The sequence below is a fragment of the Alligator mississippiensis genome, chromosome 1, assembly GCF_030867095.1.
Source record: "Alligator mississippiensis isolate rAllMis1 chromosome 1, rAllMis1, whole genome shotgun sequence".
Lineage (NCBI taxonomy): Eukaryota > Metazoa > Chordata > Crocodylia > Alligatoridae > Alligator > Alligator mississippiensis.
In genome coordinates, this window is record NC_081824.1 from 458,447,773 (window position 1) to 458,470,164 (window position 22,392).

Here is a 22,392-nt window from a genome sequence, read left to right on the forward strand (position 1 = left end):
TGCTATTTCCAGCAGCATTGTTCTACATCTTTCATCTTTCCTTTTTTCCTGTTTCTCTGTTCCTCTTCATTAATTCTTCTGCTATCGTTGCTTTCTTTTTTTTCTCCCTTGATGTTTGCTCACTCCCCACCTCCCTTGTCTTCCTATTTACCTGCATTTATAAAATGCATTGAGATCCTGATTTAAAAGACATGGTATAAGTGCTAAATACATTGTTATAGGCCAAATTCATCCCTAGTATTACTTGACTAAATTCTGTTGAAGGGGGAACTATGTACACACACACACACGCACACTTTTAAAAAAACAACAACAAACTAATAAGAAAAACTATGGTGCCTTTTTAGTTATGTTCAGAAGGGCCATAGGGACATTCCCGGGATAATTGTGAGAAAAAGCATGCTCCATTGGACAGCTTCAGGCCCTCAACAGAGAAAGTCCAGAATTCCACCGTATCTGTAACATATCTAGGGACAGTCAACCTCACCTACCTCTGTTTCTTGTCAGGATGGAGGAAAAAAGACAGGTACAATACTATGTCAGCTCTGCAGGAAATGGCCACAAACTGATCATAAAGGAAACAGTTTCTTTCTTGCCTATATCCTGATGGTCTGTAATGCTTGGGAAGGTAATCTAGAATGGCAGTCAATGGAAGTTAATTGGACTGTATTTTAAAATATTTTGCTCCAACAGGCACTCTTTAACGCTAACATTTCTGTCTTCGCTCTGAAATTCTTCTAGACTATAAGTTTAAGCCATTTCACTCTCTTTGTGAGGGTTTTCTCTATGGCTTCCAATTGTGCCTGTTAGTTGTTCATTTTTTAGCAGGGAATAATCTCAAAATACCCTTGTGTCTGCTGATATTTCAAGGTAAGGGAATTAACTGGCATGTTTCCCATTTTCCATATGTAATATTTTCCAAAATAAATATGGGGTGAACTGTGGGATAATATCATGTGAACATTTTGATTCGCACACTAATATCCTGCAGTTTGTAGCAATCTGGATTTTTTCCAGAAATACAGTTGTAGTATTTCTTACAGAGGTACCAAAAATATTTGTAAAACAAAGTCTTTTTGCCAGCCACACTGATACTACAAAGCAAGATATATTGGGCCAAATTTGTAGTTGATGCAACTATGGACTTCAGAGAAATTGCACCACAATTGAATCTGAACAGTTAAGAAGACAGGCTATTGTTCCTGGTGCTATTAATTAATTTTCCCTCCTAAACAATTGACATAACTAATAATTAAAAGCTAGATTGAGTCATTTGATTCAATGCTGAATAAAAAAATAAGGAGTAGATAGGACCGCTATAAAAATAGCTCAGGACAGGAAATGCAACACAGAGAGTAACAATTTTTTCCCGGTTTCCAAGAAGACAGTTTAGGGACAAAGAAGAGCAACCAAATTATTGATGAGTTTATGTTACATTGAGGTAAAAAAGAAAGGCAAAGATTTTTTTATTTAATAGGCATGTATGCCTAGGTTCTTAAATCCATATTTAAATGTCCTAATCAATGGTCTAATTTTCAGGTGACTTACAGATTAAAACCTGAGAAATTAACAGGAGTTGCTGGTGGCTCAGCACTTCTGAAAATCAGGCTATTTGTTTGAGACTGAATTTTCAAAAAGAATTGGCAATTGCCAGTGCCTTGACTTTAGTACCCCTAACTTGAGACGTTATAAGAGAACTTTATTTTTCAGAAAGTGCAAAGCACCTATTTTTTGAACTGAAGCCTTGTAAAAGGAGTTGGCACTCACACTTGATTTTTTTTTCTAAAAACTATATATCATTATCAGGAGCTAGAAAGACTTAAATAAACTATTTAAGAAAGCCTAGTGCTGACCATCCCTGCTTTTGGGTTTCTTTTCTCTAAAATGTTTTAAAACTAAATGTTATATGTTTGAAGGGAAACAAATTAAGGAAAATAGGTGAAACAGCCTGGTAAAACCCTCTATAGAATTGTTTTTAACCTGGAAGACTTCAGAAACAAAAACTCCTTTTTTGACACCCTTGGTTCCTCAAGGTGAGACATTTCTTCTTACATTCCTATTAAATCAGAAAGTCACCAAAGCATAGCAACATCACTCAGCGGCAGTGGAGAAAGCATCAAATATCCTTGAGAAAACTCTGAACAGCACTGAAAGAAAGAACAAATGGTTTATATATGTGGTATTGTTAAGACTCCCAAGTGGCAAAAATATAATAAACAATAGTGAAGGGTGGAATATTTCTTTTGGTTCCACACATAAGATGACCTAACCCACCTCCGGCATGGCTTCACTTTGTGACTTGTAAGCTATTTGATCATTCTGAACTTGTGAAAATAAACACTATTATTCCACTGTTCCTCATCGTGAATTCGTTCATCTTCTGTAAATAGACTGTGAACTATCAAATGAAAATAAATTGTAATAAAAGAAAAATTAAAATAAAAATGCAGATGAAACATAAAAACAACACATGGAAAATCTGCAATGAAAATGTAAGTTATGGAACTGTACATAGCATTGATCTAGCATTTTGTTTTGGGTAATTCATAGATTCATAGATGCTAGGGTCAGAAGGGACTTCAACAGATCATCGAGTCCAACCCCCTGCCTAGGCAGGAAAGAGTGCTGGGGTCAGGTGACCCCAGCCAGATGCCTATCCAGTCGTCTCTTAAAGACCCCCAATGTAGGGGAGAGCACCACCTCCCTTGGAAGCCCGTGCCAAATTCTGGCTACCTTACCATGAAGAAGTTCTTCCTGATATCTAGCCTAAATCTACTCTCTGTCAGTTTGTGACCTTTGTTTCTCGTTATCCCAGGAGGTGCCCTGGTGAACGGAGCATCTCCGGCTCTTTGCTGCACCCGCTAATGAATTTGTAGGTAGCCACAAGATCACTTCTCAGCCTTCTTTTGCAGAGGCTGAAGAAGTTCAGGTCCCTTAGTCTCTCCTCACAGAGCTGACCTGCAAACCCTTAACCATACGAGTGACCCTCCTAGACCCTCTCAAGTCTATTAACATCCTTCTTGAAGTATGGCACCCAAAATTGGATGCAGTACTCCAACTCTGTCAGCACTTGAGGGCTAGGGACAGACTTTCAAAAAGCCTGAGCCTGAATTGATTCAATCTTTTCAGGTTAGTCAAAACTGGCTAGGCTGAACTGGTTTGTAACCACACAGACATCCCCTTTGGACTGGAGAAATGCAGGCACATGCCTGTAGTGGCTCAAGCTAGAAGCCTGGGGGGTGCTACAGCAGCTATCCCTTCCCTTCCACAGTGCTGAGCTGGGGGCAGGATGTGACCAGGCCCTGACAGCATGCTCTGATTAGGGAGGGGTTACTTGCCTCTCCCCACTAGCAAGGGAGCCAGCAGGGTGTTACACAGCATTTACTCACACAGCAGGGAGTTTACACAGTGTTTATCAGCCCATCAAGAAAACAAAAGCCTCTCTCACTAGTTCAAGCTCTTCTTTTAGCTTCAAAAAGCTCTAAATGGACACTGTCCTGTCTGCCTTTGTCCTGTAGTGCCTTACACAGACACCTCTCAGCATTAGCTAGTATACCACATACTGGCAATGTTCCCTGCTATGGGAGAGGAGAGGGAGAAATCCCTGCTTGAGCGGGGGGGGGGGGGGGAGGGGGAGGCGGGGCACAGGGAGACTCTGCTGTGCCTGCTGTCTCTGCCAGAGCTCCAGCCAGAGAGCAGAGGGGAGGGGCCAGCCCAGCCCTCTGGAGCAGAGAGCCCCACCCAGGGCTGCAAAGCACCTGGGATGCTGCAGGACTCTGGTTTAAGTTAAACCAGGAAGGGGTCTGGGACAGACATTGCATAAACTAGTTTGACCCAAATCAGTTAAGTCTGATACTACATTCAACCAGGTTTATGACAAGCCCATTTTCAACCATTTTCTAACTGGTTTGTGTGCACTGAACGTCTGTTCTGTTACAGGTTTAAACCAGTTTCTGATCACTTCAACTGGTTTATGTATAATGTCTGTGAGGGGTTATTCCACAGCCTCCTAGATCTCACTACCAGGAGGCACGTCTACACGTGCATTAACATGTTTTAGTTAATGCACATTAAATCTAGTACCTCCATTGTGAGGTATTAAGAAAATGCTCATTAGCCTGTCTCAATGTACATTAACTAAAGAGGATGGGCATTTTTACACATGCCAGTGCCACAGTGCCAGGCACTTTGAAAAGTGCCCAGTGTTGTGACACTTGCAGATGTATAAGTGGCCTAAAACACATCAGTGCTGAGAAAATGGTGTTGGCGCACTTTTGAACTAAAACACATATAAGATGCTTTAGTTCAAAAGCGCACCACCACCATATTCTGCATGCTGACACGCATTTTGCTACTTATACAACTGCATGCGATGCAACAGCAGATCTCCAGCACGTTGTGTGACCAAAAGGTATGTGTATAAATGCCCGATGGTTTATAAGTGACGCTTAATGCACATTAGCCTATTTTAATGCACATTAACTAAATAATGCATTTTCACTGGTGCTTTAATGCACAGTAAAATAAGCTAATGTGCATAAATTGCATGTGTAGATGTGCCTGGAGGTACTAGATTTAATGCACATTAACTAAAGTGAATTAATGCACGTGTAGACATACCCAGAAAGTTTTTCTTGATATTTTATTGCATTTGTCACCCAGAGAGCCCACAGCATTTTATACATCTTACAAATGAAGGAGCAAAGAACTTGTGGTTTGAGCTAGAGTCCTGCTGTGTGTGTATGGGTAGAGAGGTTTGGGGGGAAGGGGATGGTTTTATTTTATTCCACTATCTTTTCATACCTTGGAAATTCCTTTATGTATATTCTGTGCATGTGCAGTCCTGTTTTATTTAGTGCATAAAAGGAGTACCAAATTCCTGCTCTGCTTTGTCAAAACTGCTGAGAGACAGTTTTGACCTGGGAAGATGTATTATGAATGAGAATAGCTCTGAGAATCTCAGATATGTGAACAGACGTAAATCTGGGGTTCATGTCTCCAGTACAATAAAGCAACATTTCCCCAATGGAATATTGCAAAGGAAATTCTATGAGTTCAGGGTTGTACATCTTTCCACTTAATTTTACATGAGAGGTCGGGATACATGCAGGAAACGATTCATCCAGTACTGAATTGTGGAAGTCACCAGACTTATCTTTTGAGAGTGGAGGGCAATGTTAGGTAGATAAAGTACAGTGGTGCACTTGGAGTTTATCCACAAAAGGCAATTTTGCACCATTATGTTTGTGGAAACTATACTGGGATCATTTCTGACTAACAGCAAAAGGTCAGGATCTTAGATTTACTGTCATCTCACTTAATCATCCGTCAACACAAAAGCTGTTGGTTAAGTTTCTAGAAAAAATGAAGTTTTGCCTGAAAGATAGGACTACTATGTACTGAAACCACTTTCAAGGAGTAGCTTTCAGAATCCTCTTCTCATTTGTGTTTCCTGAATAAATGATTCCTTGAGAGGGGTTGGCTGTCATTGGAATCGTAGGTTCAGGTCCTGGCAAGCTGGACTCAGCCCTTTATCCTGAGGAAGATACACTTAGTTCTATGTTGTACATATGGCTTGCAGAAATTACCTTCAAAGTCAGATCCTGTCCTACTTCCAAAGGAAAGTATTATCCTTAAGTTTAGAGTGTAGTTAGATTTCCCTGGTCAATACCTCCTCAACCCATTTTTATTTACTTCACTCAGTCTCAGACTGGATGCAATTTAGTAGTACATGCACTGATTCTTGTATGTGTTTAGAGCCCTATTCTCCACTGCTTTGCAGATTTCTGTTTCAAATTGGCATTTTCCACAAGTGATTCCTCCATTTGTGGAATTAGAACATGTCCCCTTCTCTTCAACAATGATCTTTATTTCTAATACAAGAGTCATTTGCAGTTTAGCTAATGATAAGCTTTTTTCAAGGCTCTTTATCTGGGTTGAAACCAAGTTTGCATTTAGATTTTTTACAAGCTTTTTAAAAATGCCCCAGGGCCAAAATAATAAATGACCTGTACTTCCACGATCCAGCAACTGAAAATACCAAAGTAATACCAGTTCTCATGTTATTTTTGTCTCCAGGAAAGTTTCTCTGAGGAACCAAAATGCTTGGCAAAACACTGGAATTCACATATGTTCCCATTATAGTTTAAACTAAGGGTTCTAAAGGATTCTAGATGAATTGAAATCCTACAGCTATAAATTATACTGTATCAGATTGGAAGAACATTGCACACTCAGAGGTACAGTGATAATGATGATGATTTTATGGTTGTGCCTGTCCTGTCAAAATCTTTTATACTAACATACCACAGTGATCAGCATTATGGCAAGACTTACATTAGATACAGATAGATTAGTAACTATGGTCCTGATTCTTCAGTTGCCATCTGCCTGTTTGCAAGGAGTACAAAATAGATGTGAAATGACTGGAAAGGGTAATGGTGAATGATCAGGCCCTCTGGGCTAGGTTGCTATAAAAAGACTTGTAATGGGAAAAAATGCTTCTTGATTATAAATATTTTAAAAGGAGTTTTTTGATTAGCTATTTAGTGCTCTGCTTTATCCCCAGGTTAGTGTTTGGCAGAACTAAAACAAATTAGTTGCCTCTGGCTATTCTTGTACCAGCCCAGAAAAAGGGCACCAGGCAAAGATGATACCAGCTGTATGCCTTCTCAGCTGATTGCCTGGAATGAGACTCAGGACATAGAGTAGAGGTGCTCTTGGGAGCTGATTAAGGCCACTGCTCCGAGCTGTCAGACGTGGGCAGGAACAACAGAAAGGTCAAGTGAATTAGCACAGCTGCAACTCCTGATCTCCTTTCAGCTGTGTTCAAAATGAACTGACTTAACAAAAACCATTTACAAGATGCCTCGGAACTAGTGCCGTTTACCAAGCAAACACAATTCTTCTGAAGCAGTCTGACTACCTTTGTGAATACACAGTGGGGTAACCTGTACTACTTATGGGTACTGAATGTTTCACCCGCATTTTAAATGCTGCAACCAGTTCTGAAAAAGTCAAAATTCTTTTGCAGACACAGGCCTTCAATGGGAATAACAGTGACCTGCAAGATTCATTTACCAGCTTCAATGCTAATTAAGAAATCTGTTCACCCCAAACTAGCCAAACCAGTCCTAGCATCAAGCCTATGGATTTACCTTCACATAATAGTGGGACTGAATTGCTTTAACTACAGCAGAATATTCAAAGTCAGCCAAAGTAAGATAACTTTGCTCACCTGGTGCAGACCGAGTTGTAGTAGTTTAATATTGGTACGATTCTTTCTGTATGAAAAGGGGAATCAACTGCAGGGAAATAAGGGCAATAAAGCAGGCATGTTTATGCCATTATAACTGCATCCACACTCAGGGTTGTAGTGGTATAATGGTAGCAAAACCCCAGTTTTTCTTTTTTTTTTTTTTCTTTTAAAATGCATTCCCTCCCCTTCCCCAACCATTTCTGACTTCTCTCCCTCTCTATTCCCTATAGATAAGTATAAGTGAGCTCAAACTTAGGATAAGTTTTAAACTTTTTTTTTTTTGCTAGCAAGCTTTTGGTTTTGGATATCCATTGTTTTATATCATATAATTATTAGGTTTGTATTAATTTTTACTGTTGTATATTGTATTATTATCATTTTCGTATTGATTTTTATTATTTCGTATGGATATTGTATGGTTTAGGCCTGTGTTTTTAAGTGAACCAAAGTCATGTCAAGTTTCCATTTTATATGTCAAGCCTCCATCTTGTGTCCTCTGCCTGGGCATCCCATGTTGCAATAATATGATTCATTGTACCCCTCCCATTTAAATTGGTTCCCCGATTAATGAGAATGGTTGAGAATGACTGAAATACAATGGTAGCAAGCCTCTACTGAATGGCCTGTAATGACTGAGCCATCACCTCACATTGATTCACCCAGGAACCACGGACCTCACCCAGGAACAGAAACAAGAACCCAGCATTTGAAAGACAAAAGACCCTGCAGAACCTATCATTGTACCCCACCATTAGAGACACCCAAAACTGCACATCCCTGCATGGAGCACACATGCTCAGTACATCAGGGGCTGACCCTTGCCTGGGCATGCCTCCTGTCACTAGGGTCACACACAGTCTGCCCCTATAAAAAGGGGCAGTGAAGACAGACGCAGTGGGAATGCCATTTCCATCCGGACCAGACCAGCTTCATGTCACCTATCCACCCCAGAGGCCCTGCTGGTGACCTCCTCTGGACAACACTGAGCTGAAGGAGACCCCGACTACCCATTGAGGATCAACTTCCAGCCTGGGATAGGTAGATATTACCTGCACACCTCCTCCTACATTTTGGACTCTCTCTTTCTCTCTCTCTCTCTCCTCCTGGACTTTAGTGGACTTCAGCCCCTGCACCAAGCCTCTCTAACTCCTGCTGCCATGGTGTGGGTGTGGGTGTGGGTGCAAGGGAACCAGTTTGGCATTGTGTCACCATCTTCCCTGTTCAATAAAACCACTGTCATTTGCAACCCTGAGCTGGGTCATGTTTTACTGAATCCCAGTCCCTTCCCTATCTTAAATTCCAGCCTCATTCTCTCTCTTTCTCTCTCTCTCAATTCCAGCCCCCACCCCTCTCCGCTAGTTTTCCGATCTCCTCTCAATTCCTACTGCCTTTTCCCTGTGACTTTCTGCTGCCTTTCAGTCTCTCCTGCTGCTCTTTCTGTGATTTTTCTGCTGTCTGTCTCTGTGTTTTCAGCCCCCCCCCCCAACCTCCCCCTCTCCGCAGCTTCCCAGACTTCTCTGGCTCCCCCACACCCAGAGCCCCTCTTTAACACCCACACTTTCCCTTAGTCCCATTTTTCCCTCTCCCCATCTACCTTTTCAGCTTCCCATAGCTCTGGCTCCAGACCCAACCTCTGTGCCAGCATGCTTCCCTGTTCTGCAGTCTTTGGGCGTTGTCTTTTAATCAATTAAGATCAGTTAACCTAAAGTTACCCTGGAGCCTCAGTTCTTTGGCGCAGGCCCCTCTAGTCTAGCGGTTCTTCGGGTCCTGGTAACTTTAACTCCTTACACTTCTACTTTCTTACCTTAACCTTTCCCCAGGTATCCCAGTACACCAAGCATATACATACATACACATCACAACACCCAACTTAGGAACTCACCTGTGTGTATGTGTAGGTGGGTGATATGTGTGTGAATTAGTAAATACACATATATATACACATACACACACAATGATATTTATATATGTGGTATATGATTTAGTAATCCACGTATGTGTATTGGATGTGCAGGTGTTGGTAACTGATTCTGTCTAAATTTGGTGTGTGTGTAGCGTGTATGGGCTTAAACTGGTGATAGGTGTGCATGAACCTAGACTAATTATTTTGAACGTGTGTGTATCTGAGCTGCTAGTGTGAGTGTGTATGCCTAGTAGGGGTGTATGCACCTAGTGAGTGTATGTGTGCTTAATTGATTTTTATGTGTGCATGTGCAATTGTACAACACACCCTCCTGTCTAACAGTACAATATTGAGATCCTGAGCATTGTCCTGACCCCTCAGGGCAACATAATTATTGTGGTAAAAAATGCTTGTCCCCCACCACACACAACAACCTAAATAGTTCTATCAGTTCTTGAACTAGAGACTCAGTCCTAAAACTCCAACCATGGCCATTCAAAAGAAAGAAGGGGTGTTAAAAAATGGTAAAGAGTCCAAGAACTGGTACAGATACTACTCGAAAGAAGAGGGAAAATGGAATTTGGAAATGCCTGATATTCAAAGCCCAATTTGAAACGGACCCTATTTAATAAACAATCCCTCTGTAAACTGAACAATTGCTCCTAGGCAATTGGAAGATCCCAGGGTTAATTTTCATCTACATAGCTCTACACAGCTCCAAAACTGTAAAGAGGCCTTAAAATGGGTGTAAATATAAATTATATCTACTTTAGAGCCACTTTATGGTGCCAGAGCCCTGTAAAGGGGCTTTACTGTAAATGAGTCAGGCCTATCATTTCTATCAGCAGGGGATACAGTTTAATATTGCATCAAGTTGCCTCTTTGTGTATTCATAATATCTGCAAAGGGAGTGTGCATTTGACTCACTCAGGCTTTTGGCAATGGTAGGACATTCTTCCCAGGAAAGTGACCCACCACCTGCCTGTGATATAAAAAAGTTTGCTTTCAGCTATGCCCTGCAAGTTAATATACACTCTTATGTAATTATGTGTAGCATATGAATTCACATACTTTATTTTTATGGAAAAGCAGTACAGTTTGAGCTCTACAGCCAGATTCACCAGCATGCTCAGACTGCTTTGTGCCACTCCAGTGACACAAAACAGCCATAAACCTAGAGTAAGTGCCTGGTTAAAATAGCTTATGGCTGCTTTGTGTCAATAAAGTAGCATAAAGCAGCTGCAACATGCAGAATCAGAGGGCTGGATGGGACCCCCAGTCACCTAATTCAGCCCCTGCACAGATGAAGAGTTTGCTGTTCTGTCTTGGAAATCTGTCTTCTAATCTACTATTCATTGTGGCATTTCTATTCAGCATAACTAGTTATTCAAAGTCTAATAATTTGTTTAATCATTATACAATAGGTTTTATAGGTATTGCATTTTGAAGGAAAGCACCCTCTGACACTCTCAAGTACTACTTCTGTCTTCATGCGGTGGGCAGATACAGATGATCTGAGAGACAGTTGGATTTCTACACTGTTGCAAAGAAGGACATGTATAATTTAACCTTGGGGACAAATGTAGTAATATAATCAAATTAAAATGGGGAATATGAAGGTGGCTTGGGAAAATTGAAATTGGAGCAAATTTACAAAAATGACATGCAATGACCTATCAAAAAGAGAATTCAATTTGTTGTTTTTTTATGTTGACATTATATAACATACTGTGAATGATGGATCTGCTATTTCCAAACTTCCAGACAGATTTGCTATTGCAAAATTAAATTTCTTCAACCAAGGCAAAAAGTACATTCCTCCTTCAGGACTGTTCTCTGTATAAGCCAAATCTGAAGTTGTAAAGCCAAGCTGGTTCTGAGTTATCTGAGCATATAAAAGCTTTGAACAATTTTCTTAGATGAAAAATGGTTATCTTTTCCAAAAAAAAAAAAAAAAAATTCCTTTGGGCTAAGATCAAGCGTGGGAAATTTCAGTCCAAAATGTTAATCTTTGAGAAAGTTACAAGTAAATGAAAGTAGCAGTTTAGAGTGAAAGTGATATTATGGAGCAGAAGAATTCATTCTACAGTTCAGGCTGAAATTTGCTCTCTGTTGTATGTCTGATTTTCAAACCGCAGTCAAGTCATTTCCCCAAACAGAAACAGATCCCCTTGAAATCTGGCATGCTGCTCTGGGGTAGAGCTTTCCTAGATCAGAAAGAAGGGGCATTTATTATTATTATTATTATTACAGTGTTTTCAAAATTCAGCTGTAGCCTTTTATTTTTTTTTTTTAAGTTGTCTTAATGCTTTTTGGAACATCAGATCCTGTCAATGTCTTGGCCGCAACAACCCATGTTTGTTTTGCTGGCCTCACTGGCCATGCCTTTTAGTACTTTGAGGTGGGGAGGCTGGCGGAGGTATTAACAATAAAAATGATCTGTGAGTGTATAACATACGAGTGGGCAAGAGGAATGCCTATACCAGGGGTCGGCAACAATTTTGGACAGAGTGCCAAAAGCACCCGTAACCTCAACTTGTAAGACTGAAGTGCTAGGGGCAGACAGCAGGGGAATTGCAAAGGGCCCAATCTTTTTTGTGGCATCACCCTTTCCCATGAATAGGTAAGGAATCCAGCAACTTTAAGTTCACTACAGGCCATCTGATTTGGATTGCCTATCTAATAACATTATTCAACGTTTCTATTGCAAGACCATCCAAAATGTAGCATACGCTAACCAGAAGCAACATGCTATTGAGGTAGGCACCATAAAAGCATATAATAAAAGGCAATCCCTGCCTAAGAAAAGAAGAGTTATGCAAAAAGTTGCGGGGAAAGGGAAGCAGTCAAACTGGGCACTGACTTCTGACAATATTCTGCACATTAAAAATTGTGCTAATATGCTAATGTGCAGTAAAAATAGGCTACTGAGCCTTAAGCCTCACCTAAAAAGTATACACTTTTTCTACTGTGCACTAGGACAGCCTAATGCACATTTATTTAGTACCTACATTAGAGGTACTAAATTTAATGCGCAGTAGCAAAAGGTTATTAATGAATGTGTAGACTCACTCACTGGCCACATGTACACAAGACGTTGACTGTACAGTAACCCAAGTTAGTGCATAGCAGCACCGATGAACACCCTTTTTGTGATGCCACTGTGCAGTAGCTTGATATTACTGTGCAGTAGCATCATGTCATAGTTGTTGCCATGCAACACTACTGCGCAGTAGTATCGGGCTACTGTGCAGTCAGAGTCTTGTGTAGTGGTCCGAGGGATTTCAGTATAACTGCACATGGAATAATGCACAATCCAACATGAATAAAAGTATCTAGCCCAAAGAGATTCTAAAATTCCACTTCTCATTCAAGGGAGCCATTTCCAGTAATCTCCTAGCATAACATTCATTTATGTACAGATGGCTGGGACAAGATCTGGGCAATCTGCATTACTTCAGTCTCACAAACAGGCCCTAGTCCACTAAGAAAATGAGAAATACCAAATCCAGTACATAGCTCTGACTTGCTCTACTAGTAGAAGTGGCAGTTTTGTGGCAGCAATGGAACTCAGAATACACACAAATTTTTGCTGGTAACTCACAGTTTCAGAGACCTGCTGCAAATGTAGAATCTTACTTGTACCTATATTATACATTTTTTGATCCTGCCATTTTGTGTCTAGCATGTGGCAAGTTATTGCATCTACACTAGAAAAGCATTAAATCACTTCCTGCATCCATGTTTCTATGCAGGGCCTCCACAAGCAAAGTCTATAGCAACCTATCTCAGAAATGTATATTGTCAGAATCACTAGCCAAAATTCCTGCTGAGCTATCATAAAAAGGTAAACATTTCCTAATTCATATACCTGAAGAGAGGAGTCCAGATACACAGAGAAGCATACTACTTTTCAATCAAAAAAGACCTTTTACTTTCCGATGGAGCATATAGGCATAGCAAAGCAATCATTTGGAGCCAAGAGAAATATAACATCTTCATGAATGTCAGGACGGTGAGATGAAACATAATTTCCAATTAAATAGATGGAACTGGAAGCAGTAAACAAGTTCCCAGATTATCCCATCTTTGAATGGCCTCTAGGGTCTTGGAAAAATTGCAGTCAACTTCGCTGCTAGCAACATATTATGAACTGTAGTGTGTCATATACACCACGGTCACTTCATAGTGTGTTGTACAGTCCAGTGGAAGCAATCTGAAAGATCTTGTGTTTTATCAAGAAATCAATACTTTTGTGAAAACAAAGAAGGTGACAAAATGGAGCTCTGTCTCATTTGGCATAGGCAGGGACAGATATCCCATTTCTTTCACTTATAACACCAAAGATCCAGGAGTCTGGGCAACAATTCTGTCACCCCATTTAAAGTGGTTGAACATTACATCTGTCCACAGCCTATGCTCAGACTGCTTTTCTGTTGTCTAAACCAACACTGATAAAACGCCTGTCTGAGCATTTATTTTGAAATAAGTTGGATAAAATCCAAAACAAACATCCGCCTGAGAGATAAATTATAAGCAAGGCCAGTGCTTTAAAACAAATGGAGAAGTAAGAAAATAAATGGTATTGTGGCGAAGGCCCTAGGCTGCTACTAAGGAGGGTCACTTTTTAGCTATGCCATAAACTAGGGGTGTTAAAGACAGGGGGCAAGCCAGATCTGGCCCCTGGTGCGGGCCCAACACAGGACAGCCAGTCCTTTACAAGCATCTGAGGTGCCTATGGCATCTGCTTTGGCCAGTCAGGGACTATGCCAGACCTGGCACCTCCTCTGGCTGGATCAGGATGTAAGCCCCTTGTGGCACCTGCTCCAGCCAGTCCAGGACAGATGCCACATATAGTATAGGTCCCAGAGAGGGTGTTGCGTGCAACACAGTTCCAGACCAGCAGAAAGGGCACTGGATCCAGCATACGAGGGGGGAGTCTCCATGGGTCTCCTCATGCCAGATCCAGCCCCTGCTCTGGCCAGTCCAGGACTGCACTGAGCATGGCATCCAACTCAGATCAGCTGAAGCAGGCATTGTATGGGGCTCATGTCCCAATCCAGCCAAAGCAGGTGCCACATGTGGTGCAGTCCTGGACCAGCTGGATTGATCTGGCATCCAGGTGAGAAGGCTGTGGGCCCTATCTGGCTCCTGGGGCTGGCCCTGCACTGTTCATTTGGCCCTGGGACCAGTCTTGTGCCCTGTGATAGACATTTTGATATCCCTGCCATAGACATTTGCCATGAGTTGTGACATGTCACTTAAGCTTCTTCTACACTAGAAAATGTTGCTGGTATAGCTATATTATCACCCTTCCCATGTGGAGGCTGCTCATACTAGCTAAAGAGTGCTTCTATGATTCAAACTGGGTAAGCTATATTAGCTATGGGTTCCCCACTGGGAGATTCTGATCTTGGAGTGACTCTCCAGATCAATGAGGACCAACCTGACTGATGGCAGGACAGAGCTGCCTTTGCAATAAGACCTGGCTGGACTGGTAGCTGCCTTGAGTGCCCTTGTCTGTCAGACCAACAGAAGTAGAACTAACATTACAAAACTAAGTCAGATATAGAATCATAGAAAAATAGGGCTGGAAGGAGGTCATCAAGTCCAGCCCCCAGCTCTAGGTAGGATCATCTCTGTGTAAACATTTCAGACAATGTTTGTCTAACCTGCACTTTAAAACTTCTAATGATGGAAATTCCTACCACTCTACGTAATCTGTTCCAGTGCTTAACAACCCATATAGTTAACAAAGTTCTTCCTAATATCCACACTAAAATTCCCTTGTTGCAGTTTCAGACCAGCACTTCTTGTCCTGTCCCTTGTTATAAAAATGTGATTTAAAAGAAGAAAAAAAAAATAACACCCAACAATGTTAAATCATCAAAAGTTTCTAGAGCAGACCTGACCTTGATCTCTTTGTACCTCAGTAAAATGGGGATAATAATGCTTCCTTTCATCCAGGCTTTGTCTCATTTGTTTATTTAGATTGTAATAAGGAAATTGTCAAGGCACAAAGCTTTGGCACATTTGATGCACTGAAAAATCACAATTTTATCTGGAAGTTGGCCACCTAGCTTATCATTTCTGCCTTTGAAAATTTCCTTCTAAATTCCCTGGAGAGAATTCTCATATTATGTGAATATACCATATCTCCTCTCCACCTCCCAACCAGGGGCCTTAATCTTGGATAAACCTAAACAAGGGCACATTGTTGGCTCATATCCAGCTTATTGTCCACTGTAACCCCTAGGTCCTTTTCTACAGAGTTGCTGCCCAGCCCTTCAGCCCCCAGCCTGTACTACTGCATGGGATTGTTCTGTCCTACATGCAGGACTTTGCAGTTGTCCTTGTTGAACCTCATGAGATTCCTTTTGGACCAATCCTCCAATTTGTCTAGGCCACTCTGAATCCTAGCCCTATCCTCCAGTATATCTACTACTCCCCCCAGCTTGGTGTCATCTGCAAACTTGCTGAGGGTGCACTCCATGCCATCTTTCAGATCATTGATGAAGACATTGAGCAAACCCAGCCCCAGCACCAACCCCTGGGGCACTCCACTTGATACTGGCTGCCAACTAGACATCGAGCCATTGATTACTACCCTCTGAGCCCAATGCTCCAGTCAGCTTTCTGTCCACCTTACAGTCCATTCGTCCAACCCATATTTTCTTAGCTTGCCTTCAAGAATGTTGTGGAAGACCATAACAAAAGCCTTACTAAAATCAAGGTATATCACATCCACCAGTGTCCCTGCATCCACAGAGCCAGTCACCTCCTCATAGAAGGCAATCAGGTTGGTCAGGCATGACTTGCCCCTGGTGAATCTATGCTGACTACTCCTGATCACCTTTTTCACCTCCAAGTGCTTAGAAATGGATTACTTGAGGATCTGCTTCATGATTTTCCCAGGGACTGAGGTGAGGCTGACTGGACTGTAGTTCCCTGGATCCTCCTTTTTCTCTTTCTTAACTATGGGCACTATGTTTGCCCTTTTCCAATCATCTGGGACCTCTCCTCACCATGAGTTTTCAAAGATTCATATATTCATAGATTGTAGAGTCGGAAGGGACCACAATGGATCATCGTGTCCAACCCCCTGCCTCTGGCAGGAAAAAGGACCGAGGTCAGATGACGCCAGCCAGGTGACTATCTAGCCTCCTCTTGAAGACCTCCAAGCTAGGTGATAACACCACCTCTCTTGGAAGCCCATTCCAGATCCTGGCCACCCTTACTGTGAAAAATTTCTTCCTAATATCTAACCTAAATCCACTCTCAACTAGTTTACACCTGTTATTCCTAGTCATTCCCTGTGGTGCCTTAGTAAACAGCGCTTCCCCTATTCCCCATTGACCTCTCCTAATAAATTTATAGGTGGCCACAAGATCTCCCCTCAACTGTCTTTTGTGACAGCTGAAGAGATTCAGCTCTCTCAACCTCCCCCCGTAGGGTCTATCATGAAGGCCACTAATCATGCGAGTGGCCCTCCTCTGGACCCTCTTGAGATTCCCCACGTCCCTCTTGAAGTGTGGTGCCCAAAGCTGGACACAGTACTCCAAATGTGGCCTGACCAGTGCCGCATAGAGGGGGAGCATCACCTCCTTTGATCTATTAGTCGTGCACCTGCTAATGCACAACAAGGTGTGATTGGCCTTGTTGATGGCCTCGTTACACTGCCGGCTCATGTTCATCTTGGAGTCAATTATGACTCCAAGATCCCTGTCTGCCTCCGAGCTGCTGAGAAGGACACTCCCCAACCTATAGATGTGCTGGGGGTTCCTCCTTCCCAGGTGGAGTACCTTACATTTATCTTTATTAAATTGCATCCTATTTCTCTCTGCCCATTGATCCAACCTGTCCAGGTCGGCTTGAATCTGCTCCCTGCCTTCCAGTGTACTAACTTTGCCCCATAACTTGGTATCATCAGCGAACTTGGAGAGGGTGCTCTCCACGCCCTCGTCCAAATCGCTGATGAAGATATTAAATAATATTGGTCCAAGGACCGAACCCTGCAGGACCCCACTGCCCACCACCCTCCAGGCCAAGAAGGAACCATCCACCACCACTCTCTGGGTGCGGTCCCTAAGCCAGTTGGCTACCCACCTGACCATGTAGGCATCCACTTCACAGTCTGCTAGCTTCCCAATGAGGATAGGGTGCGAAACTGTGTCGAAGGCCTTCCTAAAATCCAGGAAGATGACATCAGCCTCGTCTCCCGCGTCCAGGCAGTGTGTGACCTGGTCATAAAAAGCTACAAGGTTTGTCAGGCAGGATCTACCTGTGACAAACCTGTGCTGGTTTCCCCTCAGCATCGTTTCCCCTGCTGGGCCTTCATAAATGTGTTCTTTGATTATTTTCTCTAGCATTTTCCTAGGAATAGAGGTAAGACTGACTGGCCTAATGTTACCCGGCTCATCCCTTCTCCCTTTCTTGAAAATGGGCACCACATTGGCCCTTCTCCAGTCCTCAGGGACCTGGCCAGAGCACCATGAGTGCTCAAACAGCTGTGCCAGTGGCGTAGCTACGACACTGGCCAATTCTTTCAGCAGCCGTGGATGATGGTCATCCAGGCCTGCTGACTTGTACCCATCCAGCTCCTCCAGGAGCTCCTTAACTATTTCAGAATTAACCGTAGGTGGACTGGTGCCATGTGGACATCCATCAGTGATCGAAGTGGGGGAATTGGCTTGGTCGGTACTTAGAAATACTGAAGCGAAGAACTCATTGAAGAGCTCTGCTTTGTTCCCCGTGTCAACCACCAACTGTCCTGATCTGTCCTGCAGGGGCCCTATGTTGCTCTGAGCTTTCCTTTTGCCCGATATATACCTGAACGACTTTTTATTGTCCTTGATTGTTGAAGCCAGCCTGAGCTCAAGCCCCACCTTGGCCTGTCTAACTGATTCCCTGCAATAGCGCGCCAGGGAGATATATTCCTCCTCAGTGGCTGCTCCCTGCTTCCATTGCCTATACATCTCTTTCTTTGCCCCCAGACTCTCCTGGAGTTCCTTGTTCAGTCAAGGGGGCTTTTTTGCCCCCTTACCTCCCTTCCTACGTAATGGGATAGACTCCTTTTGAGCCCCAAGGAACAGTCCCTTGAGATACATCCAACCCTCCTGGACCCCCATTTGCTCTATGTTCTTGAGTTGCATCCCCTCACTAACTAGCCTTCTAAGCTTGCTAAAGTTGGCTCTTCTGAAGTCCAACACCTTAGCCCCACTGGTTACTTTACTCACCCTTCGCCGGATAATGAACTTGACCAAGTGAGGGTCACTATCTCCCAGGCTACCATGAACTCGCATGTTCCCCATGAGATCATCCCCTGTTGCTAAGACCAGGTCAAGCAAGGCGCTACCCCTGGTGGGACTAGACACCAGCTGGGCTAGGTGGAGGTCCTGCACACAGTGTAAGAACCTCCATAAGCGGCTTGTTTTGGCTGTCTGCTCCTTCCACCAAATATCTGGGTAGTTTAGATCTCCGATGACCACCGCCTCCCTCGCCTGTGTGGCGTCTGCTAGCTGCCCGGAGAATACATCGTCTAGCTCTTGATCCTGTTGAGGAGACCTGTAGTAGACCCCCACAACCAAGTCCTTTTCCCCTGGCCCCCCCTGGATCCTGACCCACAATGCCTCGGTGTTCCCCTCCTCCACCCCCGCCTTCATGGTGGAAGATGTATACTGCTCCTTAACATAGAGTGCTACCCCCCCACCTTTTTTCCCCACTCTGTCATGCCTATACAACCTATACCCCTCAATGCCCACCACCCAGTCGTGTGTAGAGTCCCATTGTGTTTCGGTTAGTCCGACTAGGTCATACTGGGTGCTAGCAAGCAAGAGTGTGAACTCCTCTTGCTTGTTCCCCATACTCCTGGCATTTGTATAAAGACATTTTGGTCCCCCAAAGGGGGCTCTTGGTGCCCCTGTGCCTTGATGGCATGTGTTCCCTTTATTACTTACCTGGTGTGGTCTGGTGCCTTTTTTATGGCTTACCGACCCCTTAATACTTACCTGGTGCGATCTGGCATCTTGTTTGTGGTTTACCAACCCTGGGCTCTCTTTGACTACCGGTTCCCTGACCCCCGTTGAGCCTAGTTTAAAGCTCTTTGGGGGAGATCAGCCAACCTGTGGGTGAACAGATACTTACCTCTGGGAGACAGATGAAGATCGTCATCCAGGTCCTACCATCATCCAGAAGATGATGGCCAGTGGCTCTGCAATCTCATCAGCCAATTCCCTCCACCCCCTTGGGTGCATCCCATCTGGCCCCATGGACTTGTATATGTCTAGCTTTACTAAATAGTCCCTAATCTGTTCTTTTGCCACTGTTGGCTGCTCACGTCCTCCCCAAACTGTGCTGCCCAGTGCAGTAGTCTGGGAGGTGACCTTGCCTGTGAAAACTGAGGCAAAAAAGGCATTGAGCACTTCAGGCTTTTCTGCATCCTCTGTCACAAGGTTGCCCCCCACATTCAGTAAGGGACCCACACTTTCCCTGATCCTCCTCTTGCTACCAACATACTTGTAGAAAACCTTCTTGTTACCCTTCACATCCCTTGCTAGCTACAACTTCAATTGCACCTTGGCCTTTCTGACTTCATCCCTCTATGCCCACGCAATGCTCATACTCCTCCATAGTTATTTGTCCAGGTTTCCACTTAAAACTTCCTTTTTGTGATTTAGTTTACTGAAGAGTTCCCTGCTAAGCCAAGCTGGTCATCTAACATACTTGCTGGTCTTCCTGCACATCGGGATGGTTTGTTCCTGCACTCTCAGCAAGGCTTCTTTAAAGTACAGACAGTTTTCCTGGACTACTCTCCCCCTCTGTCTGGCTTCCCAGGGGATCCTGTCCATGAGTTCCCTGAGTGAGTCAAAGTCTGCTTTTCTGAAGTCCAGGGTCCTTACTCTGCTGCTCTCCATCTTTCCTTTCCTCAGGATCCTGAACTCAATCATTTCATGGTCACTGCTGCCCAAGTTGCTATTCACCACTACATCCCCCACCAATTCTTCCCTGTTTGTGAGCAGCAGGTCAAGAAGAGCATGGTAACATTGCAGCTAACTTAAAAGTCAGTTGCACTTATTTATCTTTCATTTTGGATTTTCTTTTAATAATAATATTGGTAGTAGTATTAGAAAGTGAAAAATGATGTCTAACTGCAATTGGCTTTTATGTTAGCTCCAAAATTATTACGAATTTCATGTCCAAATTTTTCATAGTGTAGCACACAGCCCTGATCTACTTATTTCCCATAGCTATGGGGCCCAGTCCTCCAACTCTTGTACAGACTGAACAGCTGCTGACTTCTGACAGCCACCAAAGAAGCATGTTGTTGTACCCCTATATCAGTATGAAAAAATTATACACATATATCCAAACATGTGGAGCCTGATTCAGCACTCTGTTGCATTGGTTTAATGCTAGTGCTCCATTGAAATCAATGGTGTATGATCACTGTAGTATTAGTATGATGAAGGAATTAGACCCACTGGCTAGGGACAGCAATTACACATAAACCAGTGTAAGTGATTGGAAACCAGTTCAAATCTATAATACAACAGAAGTTCAGTGCACATAAACCACTTTCAAAATGTCCAAAACCAATTTAAGATAAACCTGGATAGATGTAGTATCAGACTTAACTGAGTTAAGTTAAATCACTTTATTGAACTTCTGTCCCAGATCCCCTCCAGATTCAAGTTAACTCACAGTCCCCCAGAGTCCCAGGATGCTTTGCACCTGCCCCTCAAGCCTCCCCTTGGAGGGTGGTCAGGCTAGCTTTGGCCTAAGTTGTCTTTTCCAGCTGAGCAGGGAGGTATTCTCTAATGCCTCCCAGCTTCTGCCCTGGGCCACTGCAGGCAAGTGGCTCTATTTCCAGAATCAAAAATTCACTTGCTTATTGGTTCAAGTTATGCAGGTCAGACTAACCTGCAAAGATTGAATTGAATCATCCTCGGGTTTTTGACTGACTGTACTTAGGCACTAAGTTCAGATACATATTCTCCCAAAGGTCCAGGCAAACTCTCATTGAAGCAACCCAAAAAGGTCTAAAATTGAAGGGCCTTTCCCATCTGAGATGAAGGAGGAAACAACTTTGCCTGCTATCAGTAGCTTATGACACATAACTGAATTGGATCTATCTTTTGTGAGCTAGAGATCACTTCTTCAGATTCTGTTTATCATTCAGCTTCTGAGAAGGTGAGCTTCAGCCCACAGCCCGCAAAAGCTTGTGTTATATATATATTTATATATTTGTGTGTGTGGGCGTGTAGTTTGGTTAGTCCATAAGGTGCAAAATCTATCCTACCTTCTACTTGACTTCAAACTAGCACAGCTAACTACAACTCTCTTGAATCTATCTAACAATACAAATGTCAGGAACTTGTACACTGCTGCATCACGTTGCAGTATATGCATTGAATGTACTGTCTGTAATATAAAATGAAATTGTTAGACAAAAGCCAGTCACAGATCTGGAGCTGAACCCTGCCTCATGTTAGTGGGAAGTTAATGGGAATTTTGCCATTGACTTCAATGGGATCAGGATTTCACCCATTAACCTGCATTCCTATCCAAATTGTTCAAGCAACTCTTTGCATCTGTATATCAATTCTTCCTGAAGTCACAGCAGGGCTCATGTTCATTTGATGTGGCACAAGCAGATAAGCACATAGTTACTTGTGATTAATACTCAGATCTAATCATATTTGTTATATACAAACGGAATGAAGTCTGAGCCAGTAATATATATGTTTATGATTTAAAAAGCCAAGTTTCACAAAGCTGAAAAAACTTATGAGCCAAATATGTTGGGTTTAAAGATTGTTTAAATTAAAGAACTGTGAACAATAGCTGGGAAGTGTTCAAGAACATTTTATTAGATATCCTATAAGCCACGATCCCACAACTGAGAGGGGAAAAAAAGGCTTGCTGGTTACAAATTCAGCCTGGCTTAGCAGAGAAGTGAAGGCAGCTATAAAAATAAGAAAACTGCACATAGCAAATCAGAAAAGAGAAGCTGAGCCTAAAGAATATAAATAGGAAGCTCAATATTATGAAAAATAGATATATGGAAGCAAAAAATGCAAAGAGAAATCTCTGGCCAGCAGAGACAAGGGCAAAAAGAAGGAACTTTAAGTGTATTAGGAAGAAAAAAGTTCTAATAAAAATACTAGTTCATCACTAGACAGACATGGTAGAGTTCCTAATAATAATGCAAGAGACAAGAGTGTTTAATAAA